The sequence below is a fragment of the Mastomys coucha genome, unplaced genomic scaffold, assembly GCF_008632895.1.
Source record: "Mastomys coucha isolate ucsf_1 unplaced genomic scaffold, UCSF_Mcou_1 pScaffold21, whole genome shotgun sequence".
Taxonomy (NCBI): Eukaryota; Metazoa; Chordata; class Mammalia; order Rodentia; family Muridae; genus Mastomys; species Mastomys coucha.
In genome coordinates this window covers 140432593-140446392 of record NW_022196904.1, presented here as the reverse complement: position 1 = coordinate 140446392, position 13800 = coordinate 140432593, and the positions used below count along the sequence as shown (strand labels likewise).

The 13800-nt window shown below is 39.6% G+C and overlaps 1 pseudogene; it reads left to right on the top strand.

The window, feature by feature from the left end:
• Positions 1-396: 396 nt before the first annotated feature.
• On the top strand, positions 397-6859 carry LOC116101026 (annotated as a pseudogene).
• Positions 6860-13800: the final 6941 nt, after the last annotated feature.

The window sequence follows — 13800 nt, the reverse complement described above, 5'->3', positions numbered from 1 at the left end:
CTCCCCCTGCTCACCAACCCACCCTCTCCCGATTCCTGGCCCTGGCATTCTCCTACACTAGGGCATAGACCCTTCACATGGCCAAGGGCCTCTCCTCTCATTGATGACCTACTTGGCCATCCTTTGCTTAACATATGCTTCTGGAGCCATGAGTTCCACCATGTGTACTCTTTGGTTGGTGGTTTAGTCCCTGGGAGCTCTGGAGGTACTAGTTAGTTCATGTTGTTTTTTGTCCTAAGGGGCTGCAAACCCTTCAGCTCCTTGGGTCCTTTCTCTAGCTCATTGGGGACCCTGTACTTGATCCAATGGATGACTGTAAGCCTCTACTTTTGTATTAGTCGGGCACTAGCAGAACCTCTCAGGAGACAGCAATATCAGCCTCTAGTCAGCCAACACTTGCTGGCATCTGTAATAGTGTCTGGATTTGATGATTGAATATGGGAAGGATTCCCAGGTGGAGCAGTCTCTGGATTGTCCTTCCTTCAGTCTCTGCTCCATAGTTTGTCTCTTCAACTCCTTCCATGTTTATTTTGAAAAAAAAAATTTGTCCCCTTTTAAGAAGGAACAAATTATCCACAATTTGGTCTATCTTCTTCCTGAGTTTCTTGTGGACTGTTCAGCTTTTAAAAACAATGAATTCATGAAATTCTTAGGCAAATAGATGAAACTAGAATATATCATCCTGAGTGAAGTAACCCAATCACAAAACAACACACATGGTATGTACTCACTGATAAGTGGATATTAGCCTAAAAGCTCAGAACACCCAAGATACAATTCACAGACCACAGGAAGCTTAAGAAGAAGGAAGACCAAAGTGTGGGTGCTTTGGTCCTTCTTAGAAAGTGTAACAAAATACTTATGGGGGCAAATACAGAGACAAAGTGTTGTGGAGCAGAGACTGAAGGAATGGCCATCCACAAATTGCCCTGCCTGAGGATCCATTCCATGTACAGTCACCAAACGCAGACTCTATTTTGGATGCCAAGAAGTGCATTTAGTGTTTTGATTATTAGGTGACAGGAGGAATTTCTATTCTGGTCCAATCTATTTGGTGTTCTGTAGGCTTCTTGTACATTTATGGGCATCTTGTATGTTTAGGTTAGGGAAATTTTCTTCTATTATTTTGTTGAAGATGTTTTCACTATGTCCTGGATTTCCCAGATGTTTTGGTTTAGGAGCTCCTTGTAGCCTGATGTAGCTGTCTCCTGAGAGGATCTGCCGGAGCCTGACAGATATAGAGGTGGATGATTGTAGCCAACCCCTGAACTAATCACAGGTACCCCAATGGGGGAGTTAGAGAAAGGACTGACAGGATTTTAGTAGTTTGCAACCACATAGGAAGAACAACAATATCAACCAACCAGAGTTCCCAGGGTCTAAACCACCAACCAAGGAGTACACATGGAGTGATTCATGGCTCTAGCTGTATATGTAGCAGGGGATATCCTTGATGGACATCAATTGGAAAAGAGGCTCTTGGTCCCATGAAGCCTCAATGTCCAGTGTAGGGGAATGGGAGTGCAGGGAGACAGGACCAGGTGGGTGGGTGGGGATACACCCTCATAGAAGCAGGAGGAGAGGGAATTGAAGAGGGGATGTCCTGAGGAAAAATATGGAAAGAGGATAACATTTGAAATGTAAATAAATAAAATATCCAAGAAAAAAAAAGGAAAAAGGAACTCCTAAACCAAAACATCCGGGAAATCCAGGACATAGTGAAAACATCCTCAACAAAATAATAGAAGAAAATTTCCCTAACCTAAACATACAAGATGCCCATAAATGTACAAGAAGCCTACAGAACACCAAATAAATTGGACCAGAATAGAAATTCCTCCTGTCACATAATAATCAAAACACTAAATATAAATACACAGGACAAATAAAGAACATTAAAAGGGGTAAGGGGAAAAGGTCAAGCAACACATAAATGCAGACCTATCAGAATTACACCAGATTTTTTCAACAGAGACTCTAAAAGCCAGAAGATCTCAAACAGAAGTCATACAGACCCTGAGAGAGCACACATGCTAGTCTATAATAGTATACCCAGCCAAACTATTAATCACCATAGATGGAGAAACCAAGATATTCCATGACAAAACCAAATTTAAACAATATCTTTTCACTAGTCTATCCTTATAGAGGATAATAGAAGGAAAACTCCAACACAAGGAGGAAAACTACACTCAAGATAAAAAAGGAATTAATCATCTCATAACAAACTCAAAAGAAGAATACCACAGAAACATAATACCACCCATACCAACAAAAATAAGACTAACCAGCAATTGCTGTTGTTTAATATCTGTCAACATCAATGGACTCCATTCCCCCCAATAAAGGCAGTCTAGCTGGACACCTAAACAAGACTCACCATTTTGCTGCATATAAGAAGCAAACCTCAGTGACAAAGACAGATGATATCTAGGAATAAAAGTCTAGTAAAAAATTTCCAAGCAAATGACCCCAACAAACAAGCTGAAGTAGCATTCTAATATCCAATAAAATGGCCATTCAGCCAAAAGATATCAAAAGATGTAGGGAAGAATACTTCATATCATACTCATGAAAGGAAATATCCAACAATATGTTCCTTCCATTCTGAACATTTTTGCCTCAAATGCAAGGGCACCCACATTTGTAAAAGAAATGTTACTAAAGCTCAAAACACACATTGAACCTCACACAATAGTAGTGGGAGACTTCAGCACCCCACTCTCACTAATGGACAGATCATGGAAACAGAAACTAAACAAAGACACAGTGAGACTAACAGAAGTTATGAAACAAATGGATTTAACAGATATCTATAGAACTTTTTATCCTAAAACAAAAGGATATACCTTCTTCTCAGTACCTCATGGTACCTTCTCCAAACTTGAGCATATAATCAGTCACAAAACAAGCCTCAACAGATACAAAATACGGAATTAATCCCATACATTCTACCAGATCACCATGTAATAAGGTTGGTCTTCTATAACAACAAAACAACAGAAAGCCTCAATACTCATAGAAATTGAACAGTTCTTCACTTAATTATAACTTGGTCAGGGAAGATATAAAGAAATTAAAGAATTTCTTGGATTTAATGAAAATTAAGGCACAGCATACCCAAAATCATGGAATACAATGAAAGCAATGCCAATATGAACATTCATAGCACTGCTATGAACATACATAGAACCTTCATAAACAAATTGGAGGGATCCTACACTAGCAACTTAACAGCACCTCTGAAAGCTATAGAACAAAAATAAGCAAATACACACAAGAATAGTAGACAACAAAAAATAAGCAATCCCAGGGGTGAACTCAACAAATTAGAAACAAATAGAATTATACAAAGAATCAAAAAATATAAGAGCTGTTTGTTTGAAAAAATCAACAAAATAAACTCTTAGCCAAATTAACTAAGGGGGCACAGAAATAGTATACACATTAACAAAATCAGAAAGGAAAAGGGATATATAACAATGAAAACTGAGAAAATTCAAAAAAACATCAGATCCTACTACAAAAGGCTATTCTCCAAAAACTGGAAAATCTAGAAGAAATGACTGATTTTATATACAGATACCAGGTACCAAAGTTAAATCATGACCAGATAAAGTATCTAAATAGTACCCCTAAGGAAATAGAAACAGTCATTAAAAGTCTCACAACCAAAAAGAAGAAGAAGAAGAAGAAGAAGAAGAAGAAGAAGAAGAAGAAGAAGAAGAAGAAGAAGAAGAAGAAGAAGAAGAAGAAGAAGAAAGCCCAGGGTGAGAAGGTTTTACTGTAGAATTCTACCAGACCTTCAATGAAAACCTAATACAATATTTATCAAACTATTCCACAAAATACAATCAGATAATTCATTCTACGAAGCCACAGTCTTGCTAATATCTAAATCACACAAAAACCCAACAAGGAAAGAAAACTTCAGACCATTTTACTTATAAAAATATTGATGCAATAATTCTCAATATAATTCTCAAAAACCCAATTCCAGAATACATAAAAACCATCATTCACCATGATCAAGTAGGTGTCATACCAGGGATTCAGGGATGGTAAAATATACAGAAATCCATCAACCAAATCTGCATATAATATAATCAACAATTTATAAACAGAACCTCATGAAACTGAAAAGCTTCTGTAAGGCAAAGGACATTGTCAATAGGACAAAATTGCGACCTACAGATCTGGAAAAGATCTTTACAACTCTACATCCAATAGTGGGCTAATATTCAACATATACAAAGAACTCAAGAAATTAGACTCCAGAGAACCAAATAACCCTATTAAAAAATGGGGTACAGAGTTAAACAGAGAATTCTCAACTGAGGAATCTCCAATGGCCCAGAAGCATCTAAAAAAATGTTCAACATCCTTATTCATCAGGGAAATGCAAATCAAAGCGACCCTGAGATTTCACTTTACAGCCACCTAAATGGCTAAGATCAAAAACTCAGGTGACAGCAGATGCTGGTGAGGATGTGGAAAAAGAGGAACACTCCTCCATTGTTGGTGGGACTGCAAGGTGGTACAACCACTCTGGAAATCAGTCTGGCAATTCCTCAGAAAATTGAACATAGTACTATCTGAGGACCCAGCTCTACTGCTCCTGGGTACATACCCAAAATATGCTCCAACCTATAACAAGGATACATGCTCCACTATGTCCATCGCAGCCTTATTTATAATAACCAGAACCTGGAAACTACCCAAGTTGTGGGACAATGAAAAGCAGTCTGTGTTCTAGGTTGAGTGAGGCTTACTTCCAGTGACCCACTAGAGAATTCTACAAGGGATAGAACAGTAAAACCACGCTCCCAGACATAGATGGCTGACTCCATGAGTAGTCCAACTCCATTATCCTGTACTATCTATCATTTAGACAATGCCCCAAGCTCCCAGCATTCTGGCTGGACTCCACCTCCAGTCAACTGACCAAAGCCAGGTATGCCTGGCCCCACAGACAGGTAGCCCAGCCCACCATATAAGGGACAGTTTGCCCCTTCCCTCTCCCCCTTTTCTCTCTTTTTCCCTCTTAGCCACTTACTCTTCTTTTTGGGAGGGTGGGAGGGTTTTGAGACAGGGTTTCTCTGTATAGTCCTCTGGAACTCACTCTGTAGACCAGGCTGGCCTTGAATTCCAAAATCCAACTGCCTCTGCCTCCAAAGTGCTATGATTAAAGGCATGTGGCACCACTGACCAGCCGCCTCTTATTCTTCTTGTCTTTCCTTTCTCCTCCTCCCTTCCCCCTTTTTCCACATGGCCATGGCCGGCCGGCCTCTACTCTACTTTTCTCTCTCCCTCTACTTCCAAAAATAAAACATCTTAAGCATGAATTGCCTCCTTTATCTCATTGTGACTCATTGTGTTGGCCCAGCATTTGCAGTAAGACCAAGAACTCCCACTCGCCCACTCACGCATGCTCATACCACTGGGGACATGCTGCCACTTCCCTCCCCCGCCCCCTCTATTCCTTCGGCCACAGGGTGGACTGAACTGCTTTGTGTCTACCACTTCGTTCTCAGCTCCTCCACAGTGTCCATCATTGCCTGCAATGCCCAGGGGCTAGAACCTGCCATTCTTGGCCTCCGAGAGGCCCAGGAACCCCCTGCAGCTGTCTCCCTCTGCTCCCTGTCTGATACAGACTGGGATCCCATGGCTTCACACAGCCAGATGCCCACCCAGTGGAACAGAGCGCACAGACAGACACCTGAGTCTGCCTGAGTTCCAGAGCTCTGGCGGGGCACAGGTCTTTCTTCCCTCCCGCTTTGTTCTCAGGTCCCCAGTGCCACTGGCGGCCGGCGGCAGTGGCAATGATGGAGTGTGCCACCTGGTTCTCCACCTGCAGTGTAGGTGGCCTGTGCTGGGCATGTGGTGGCGGGGCCCAACACCAAAAGTATCTCAACAGAATAATGCATACAGAAAATGTAGTACATTTACATAATGGAATACTACTCAGCTATTAAAAAGGAGGATATCACTAATTTTGCAGGCATATGGATAGGAATAGAAAATATCATCCCCTTTCTCTCTCCACCAGCCAAGCAAGATGCCCAAAGGAAAGAAGGCAAAGGGGAAGAAGGTGGCCCCGGCCCCTGCCGTCATCAAGAAACAGGAGGCCAAGAAGGTGGTCAATCCTTTGTTTGAGAAGAGGCCCAAGAACTTCAGCATTGGGCAGGACATCCAGCCCAAAAGAGATCTAACACACTTCCTCAAATGGCCTCACTACATCAGGCTGCAGCGGCAAAGAGCCATCCTCTATAAGCGTCTCAAAGTACCTCCTGCCATTAACCAGTTCACCCAGGCCCTGGACAGGCAAACAGCAACTCAGCTGCTTAAGCTTGTCAACAAGAACAGGCCAGAGACAAAGCAAGATAAGAAGCAAAGGCTACTGGCCCGTGCTGAGAAGAAAGCTGCTGGCAAAGGGGACATCCCAACTAAGAGACCACCCATCCTCCGAGCAGGAGTCAATACAGTTACCACCTTGGTGGAAAATAAGAAGGCTCAACTGGTGGTGATTGCCCATGATGTAGATCCCATTGAGCTAGTGGTTTTCCTGCCTGCCCTGTGTCGAAAGATGGGGGTGCCCTACTGCATCATCAAGGGAAAGGCTAGGCTGGGACACCTGGTCCACAGGAAGACCTGCACCACTGTTGCCTTCACACAGGTTAACTCGGAAGACAAGGGTGCTCTGGCTAAGCTGGTGGAAGCTATTAGGACCAATTGTAATGACAGATACCACGAGATCCATCGCCACTGGGGAGGCAACGTCCTGGGTCCTAAGTCTGTGGCTCGAATTCCCAAGCTGGAAAAGGCAAAGGCTAAAGAACTGGCCACTAAATTGGGTTAAATGTGCACTAAGTTTTCTGTACATAAATATAATTACAAAGTTAAAAAAAAGAAAAAGAAAATATCATCCTGATTGAGATAACCCACACCAAAAAAAAAAAAAAGGCATACATGATATGTACTCACTGTTAAGTGGATATTAGCCCCAACAATCAGAATACCTAGGATATAACTCAGAGACCATATGAAGCATTACAAAAAGGAAGGCCAAAATGTGGATGCTTCAATCCCACTTAGAAGGGGGAACAAAATAATCACTGGGGGGCTCAGTATTAAGTATGGGAAGAGACAGGAGATAAGTCGAGAGGGCCAGGAGAATGAATAGAAATATGTAGCAGTGGGGCATTGGGAACAGGAGGAACCACTAGAAAGTCTTAGATGCCAGGGATGTGAGAGGCTCCCAGGATCCAATGTGGATGGCATTAGCTGGAATACCCAACAGTGGGGAGATAGAACCTGAAGAGACCACCTCTAGTAGACAACCATAGCCTCCAGTTGAGGGATGGTGCCATCCACCAATATCAAAAATCTTTAACCCAGAATTGTTCCTGTCTAAGGAAATACAGGGACAAAAAATGGAGCAGAGACTGAAGGAAAGGCCATTCCGAAACCATTTGACTTAGGGGCCATCCTATCTGCAGACACCAAAGACCGACGCTATTGCTGATGCAAATAAGTGCTTGCAGACAGAAACCCTGTATACCTCTGACAGTCTCTGCCAGCACCTGACTAAGACAGATACAGAAAGATACTCACAGCCAACCATTGGACTGAGCCCAGGGATCTTAATTGAAGACTTAGGGGAAGGACTGAATGAGCTGAAGGAAATTGTAACTCCATAGAAAGAATAACAATATCAACTAACTGAACATCTTGGAGCTCCCTGGCACTAAACCACCAACCAAAAAGTATACCTGAATCATTCCATGGCTCCTGCTATCTTATCTGACATAAATAGGAGGGGAGGCAGTTGGTCCTAAGGAGTCGGGGTTTTGTAGAGGGAAGCCCAGGAAAGGGACAACATTTGAAATGTAAGTAAATAAAATAATCAATAAAACATATAGAACTACAATATTTTATATTTCGTACTATCTTAGATATAAAAATATAGGGTGTAGAGAACCCATACAATTTATGTTACTTGTGTTTGTGTGTGTGTATAGACTAGAGCTTAGCAGCATTTGGTGTCTTCTTGATAATTCCCCACCTTTATTTCTTGCTTTTGTTTCCTGAAATAGGATTTCTCTATGTAGTCCTGGCTGTCCCGGAACTTGCTCTGTAACCAGACAGGATGATAATTCTCCATCTTATCTTTCAGGGTAAGGTCTCTCACTGAACCTAAAGTTCACCAGTTTGTTGCCCAAAAATTTGGGGAATTACAAAGTTTTGTTCTGTCTATTACTTAGAAAATTGGGGGTCCCTTTTATATGGCTCTTAGTCTTGTTAATAAAATAATCTAAACACAGTCTTGGGAAAAGTTTGAATACAGTTTTATTACAATTTGAGAGAAAAAGAGCAGGACAGGCAAAATGTAAACCTTGGCAGCTGCCAGAAGGATGAAAGATGAAGAGAAAGAAAGAAAACCGTGTCATTTCCAAGCCTGCATGCAGCAATCAGGGTAGCATAAAAGAAACCATCACCATCTAATGAGATGATCATTTGTTTTTTTTTCTTTGAGTTTGTTTATATAGTGAATTACATTAATGGATTTCTGTATATTGAACCATCCCTGCATCCCTGGGATGAAGCCTACTTGATCATGGTGGATGATCGTTTTGATGTGTTCTTGGAGTCAGTTTGCAAGAATTTGATTGAGTATTTTTGCATCGATATTCATAAGGGAAATTGGTCCGAAGTTTTCTTTCTTTGTTAGGTCTTTGTGTGGTTTGGGTATAAGAGTAATTGTGGCTTCATAGAAAGAATTGAGTAGAGTACCTTCTTTTTCTATTATGTGGAATAGTTTGAGGAGTATTGGTATTAGGTCTTCTTTGAAGGTCTGATAAAACTCTGCACTAAACCCATCTGGTCCTGTGCTTTTTTTGGTTGGGAGACTATTAATGAGTGTTTCTATTTCATTAGCAGATATGGGACTGTTTAGATCATTGATCTGATCTTGATTTAACTTTGGTACCTGGTATTTGTCAAGAAAATTGTCCATTTCATCCAGGTTTTCCAGTTTTTTGAGTATAGGCTTTTGTAGTAGGATCTCATGATGTTTTGGATTTCTCTGTATTTGCTCCCATGAGTATTTTGTTACCCTTTGTAAGAAGAACCAAAGCACTCACACTTTGGTCTTCCTTCTTCTTGAGCTTCCTGTGGTCTGTGAATTGTATCTTGAGTATTCCGAGCTTTTGGGCTAATATCCACTTAGTGAGTGCATATCTAATGTGTTCTTTGGTGATTGGGTTACCTCACTCAGGATGATATTTTCTAGTTCCATCCATTGCCTAAGAATCTTATGAATTCATTGTTTTTAATAACTGAGTAGTACTCCATTGTATAAATGTATCATAATTTCTGTATCCATTCTTCTGTTAAAGGTTCATTCCAGCTACTGGGTATTACAAATAAGGCTGCTAGGAACGTAGTGGAGCATGTATCCTTGTTAAATATTCAAGTGTCCTTTGAATATATGCCCAGGAGCAGTATAGCTAGGTCCTGAGGTAGTCATATGTCCAATTTTCTGAGGAACTGCCAGACTGATTTTCAGAGTGGTTGTACCAGCTTGCAGTGTAGTACTTCAAGTTATGAACAGATAGGAAGAGAGTGGGCAACCTTGTCTAGTCCCTGATTTTAGAGAGATTACTTCAAGTTTCTCTCTATTTAGATTGATGTTGGCAACTTGTTTGATGTATATTGATCTTACTATGTTTAGGTATGGGCCTTGAATTCCTGATCTTTCCAAGACTTTTACCATGAAGGGGTGTTGAATTTTGTCAAATGCTTTCTCAGCATCTAATGAGATGATCATGTGATTTTTTTTCCTTTGAGTTTGTTTATACAATGGATTATACTGATGCATTTCTCTTTATTGAATAATCCCTGCATCACTGGGATGAAACCTACTTGATCATGATGGATGATTGTTTTCATGTGTTCTTAGATTTGGTTTGCAAGAATTTTACTGAGTATTTTTGCATCGATGTTCATAAGGAAAATTAGTCTGAAGTTCTCTTTCTTTGTTGGGTCTTTGTGATGTTTTGATATCAGTTTAACTGTGATTTCATAGAGTGAATTGGGTAGTGTTCCTTCTGTTTCTATTTTGTGGAATAATTTAAAGAGTATTGGTATTAGGTCTTCTTTGAAGTTCTGGTAGAATTTTGCACTGGCCCTGGGCTTTTTGTTTTGATTGGGAGGTTTTTAATGACTTCTTCTATTTCCTTATGATATATGAGACTGTTTAGATGGTTTACCTGCTCTTGATATGACTTTGGTATGTGGTTATCTGTCTAGAAAACCATCCATTTTATCCAGATTTTCCAATTTTGTTGAGTATAGGTTTTTGTAGTAGGATCTGATGATGTTTTTACTTTCTTCCAAGTCTCCCTTTTCAGTTCTGATTTTGCTAAATTGGATATTGCCTCTGGGCCCTTTAGCTAGTTTGGCTAGGGGTTTATCTACCTTGTTGATTTTCTCAAAGAACCAGCTTTCGGTTTTGGTATTGTTCTTTTTGTTTCTGTTTGGTTGATTTTGGCCCTGGATTTATTTCCTGACATCTACTGCTGTTGGGTATATTTGCTTCTTTTTATTCTAGAACTCTCAGGTATGCTGTTAAGTTGCTATTGTAAGATCTTCCCAGTTTCTTTACCAGGGAATTTAGTTGTCTTCTTAGCACTGCGTTCATTGCGTCCCATAAGTTTGGGTATGATGGGTCAACATTTTTATTAAATTTCAGGAAGTCTTTAATTTCTTTATTTTTTTCCTGACCAAGTTTTCATAGAGTAGAGAGTTGTTGAGCTTCCATGTGTATGTGGGCTTTCTGTTGTTTTTGTTGTTATTGAAGACCAGCCTTAGGCCATGGTGACCTGATAGAATACATAGGATTATTTCAATCTTCTTGCATTAGTTGAGGGTAGTTTTGTGTTTATATGGTCAGTTTTGGAGGAGGTACCATGAGTTGATGAGAAGGTGTATTCTTTTGTTTTAGGATGAAATGTTCTATAGATATCTGTTAAATCTATTTGGTTCATAACCTCTATAAGTTTCACTGTGTCTCTGTTTAGTTTCTGTTTTAATGACACACCCATTGATGAGAGTAGGGTATTGAAGTCTCCCACTATTATTGTGTTTTGTTCAATGTGTGTTTTTAGTAAAGTTTCTTTTATGAATATGGGTGCCCTTGCATTTGGGGCATAGATGTTCCGAATCTAGTAGAAGAGAAAATGAGAAAGAGCCTTGACCTCATTGGCATAGATAGAAATTCCTCAAAAAGAATTCCAATGGCTCATACTCTAAGATCAAGAATTGATAAATAGGACCTCATGAAACTGGAAAGCTTCTCTAAGGCAAAAAATATAACCAATAAGATAAATCATCAACCTACAGATTGGGAAAAAACTACACTAACCCCATATCTGATAGAGAACTAATATTCAAAGTATATAAAGAACTCAAGAAGCTAACCACCAAAAAAAATCAAACAACCCAATCAAAAAAGGGGGTAAAGAACTAAACAGAGAATTCACAATAGAGGAATCTCAAATGGGTGAGAAACACCTAAAGAAATGTTCAAAGTCTTTAGTGATCTGAGAAATGCAAATAAAAATCACTGAGATCTCTCAAAGCACACAACCAGCTGATATGAGGCCCCCAACACACATACAGTAGAGAACTCCAGGGACTGTGTTCATTCAGAGATGATCCACCTAGCCCTCAAGAGACTGGAGGCCCCATGGACTTTAGAAGTCATTTGGAGGTGGGGGGGTGGAACATCCACGTGGAGACAGGAGTGGGGAGGAGGTATGGGATATGGAACAGTCATAGGGTGGACAGAGGAGGGGGGAATAAAATATAGAGTGTAAAATTAATTAATTAATTAATTAAAAATAAATAAATAAAATTTCTTTAAAATATAATAATAATAATAATAATAATAATAACAACAATGTACTTCTGGAGGAATCACTATCCCTGAATTCAATCTATACTACAGAGCAATAATAATAAAATATTTATGATATGGGAATAGAAAAAGACAGATTGATCACTGGAATCAAACCAAAGATGCAGAAATAAACCCATATACCTATGAACACTTGATTTTTTACTAAAAAGTCAAAATCTTTCAACATAAAAGGGAGAACTTCTTCAACAAATGGTACTGGCCTAACTGGATGTCTACATGGAGAAGAATGCAAATGGATCCATATTTATCATCCTGCACAAAACATAAGTCCAAGTGGATTAAAGAGATACCCAGATAAACTAAGTCTAATAAATAAGAAAGTGGGAAGTAGCCTAGAATACATTGGTACAGGAGAAAACTTTCTGAATGGAATACCCAGACCTCAGGCACTAAGATCAAAAATTAATAAAAGGAACCCCATGAAACTGAAAAGCTTCTGTAAGGCAAAGGCCACCATCAATAAGCCACAAAGTTAAAGCCTACAGAATATCAAAGGATCTTCACCAACCCTACATCTAACAGAAGACTAATATTCAAAGTACATAAAGAACCCAAGAAGTTAGACACCAACAAACCAATTAACACAATTAAAATGAAGTACAGAGGTAAACAGAGAATTCTCAACAGAGCAGTTGCTAAAGGCTAAGGAAGACTTAAAGAAATGTTCAGTATCCTTAGTCATCAGGGAAATGCAAATCAAGAGGACTTTTAGATTACAACTTATACCAATCAGAACGGCTAAGATCAAAACCTCAAGTGATAACATATGTTGATGAGGATGTGAAGAAAGAGAAACACTCCTCCATTTCTGATGGAAGTGTATATTTGTACAACCACTCTGGGAATCAATTTGGCTGTTTCTCAGAATATTTTCAATAGCTCTACCTCAACGCTCACCTATACCACTCCTGAGCCTATACTAAAATGCAACCACCACACACAACGACACTTGGTCAACCATGTTCTGAGCAGCTTTACTTGTAACAGGTAGAAACAGAAAACAACATAGATGCTCCTCAACTGAAAAATGGATAAAGAAAATGTGGTACAATTACACAATGGAATATTGTTCAGGTATCAAAAGCAAGGACATCATGAATTTTTCAGGCAAATAGATAGAATTAGAAAACATCATTTGGGTGAGATAACCAAGACCCAAAAAGACATGCATAGTATCTACTCACTAATAAGTGGATATCAGCCATAAAATACAGGATATCCACACTGAAATTCACAGAACAAAAGAAGTCAAATAACAAGGAAGATCCAAGAGAGATTGAGGAATGAAATCAGAAGCTGCCAGAGGAAAGTATCTCTCAGACAGGCCAAAGACCTGGGATGCAGGAGGCCCCACACTCTTCCCTGCCCTCATGGCTCTGAGTACCTCCAAAAAGAAACTGTAGAGATCATAAAGTAGCAATTTGACAGCACATCTGAAAGTTCTGGAACAAAAAAGAAGCAAATTCATCCAAGAGGAGTAGATGGCAGGAAATAATCAAACTCAGGGCTGAAATCAACCAAGTAGAAATAAAAAGAACTATACAAAGAATCAACCAAACCAGGAGCTGGTTCTTTGAGAAAATCAATAAATTAGATAAACCCTTAGCCAGACTAACTAGAGGGCACAGAGACAATATCCTAATTAACAAGATGAGAAATGAAAAGGGAGACATAACAACAGACACTGAGGAAATCCAAAAAAAATCATCAGATCCTACTACAAAAGGCTATGCTCAGCAAAACTGGAAGACCTGGATGAAATGGACAATTTTCTAGGCAGATACCAGGTACCAAAGTTAAATCAAGATCAGATCAAT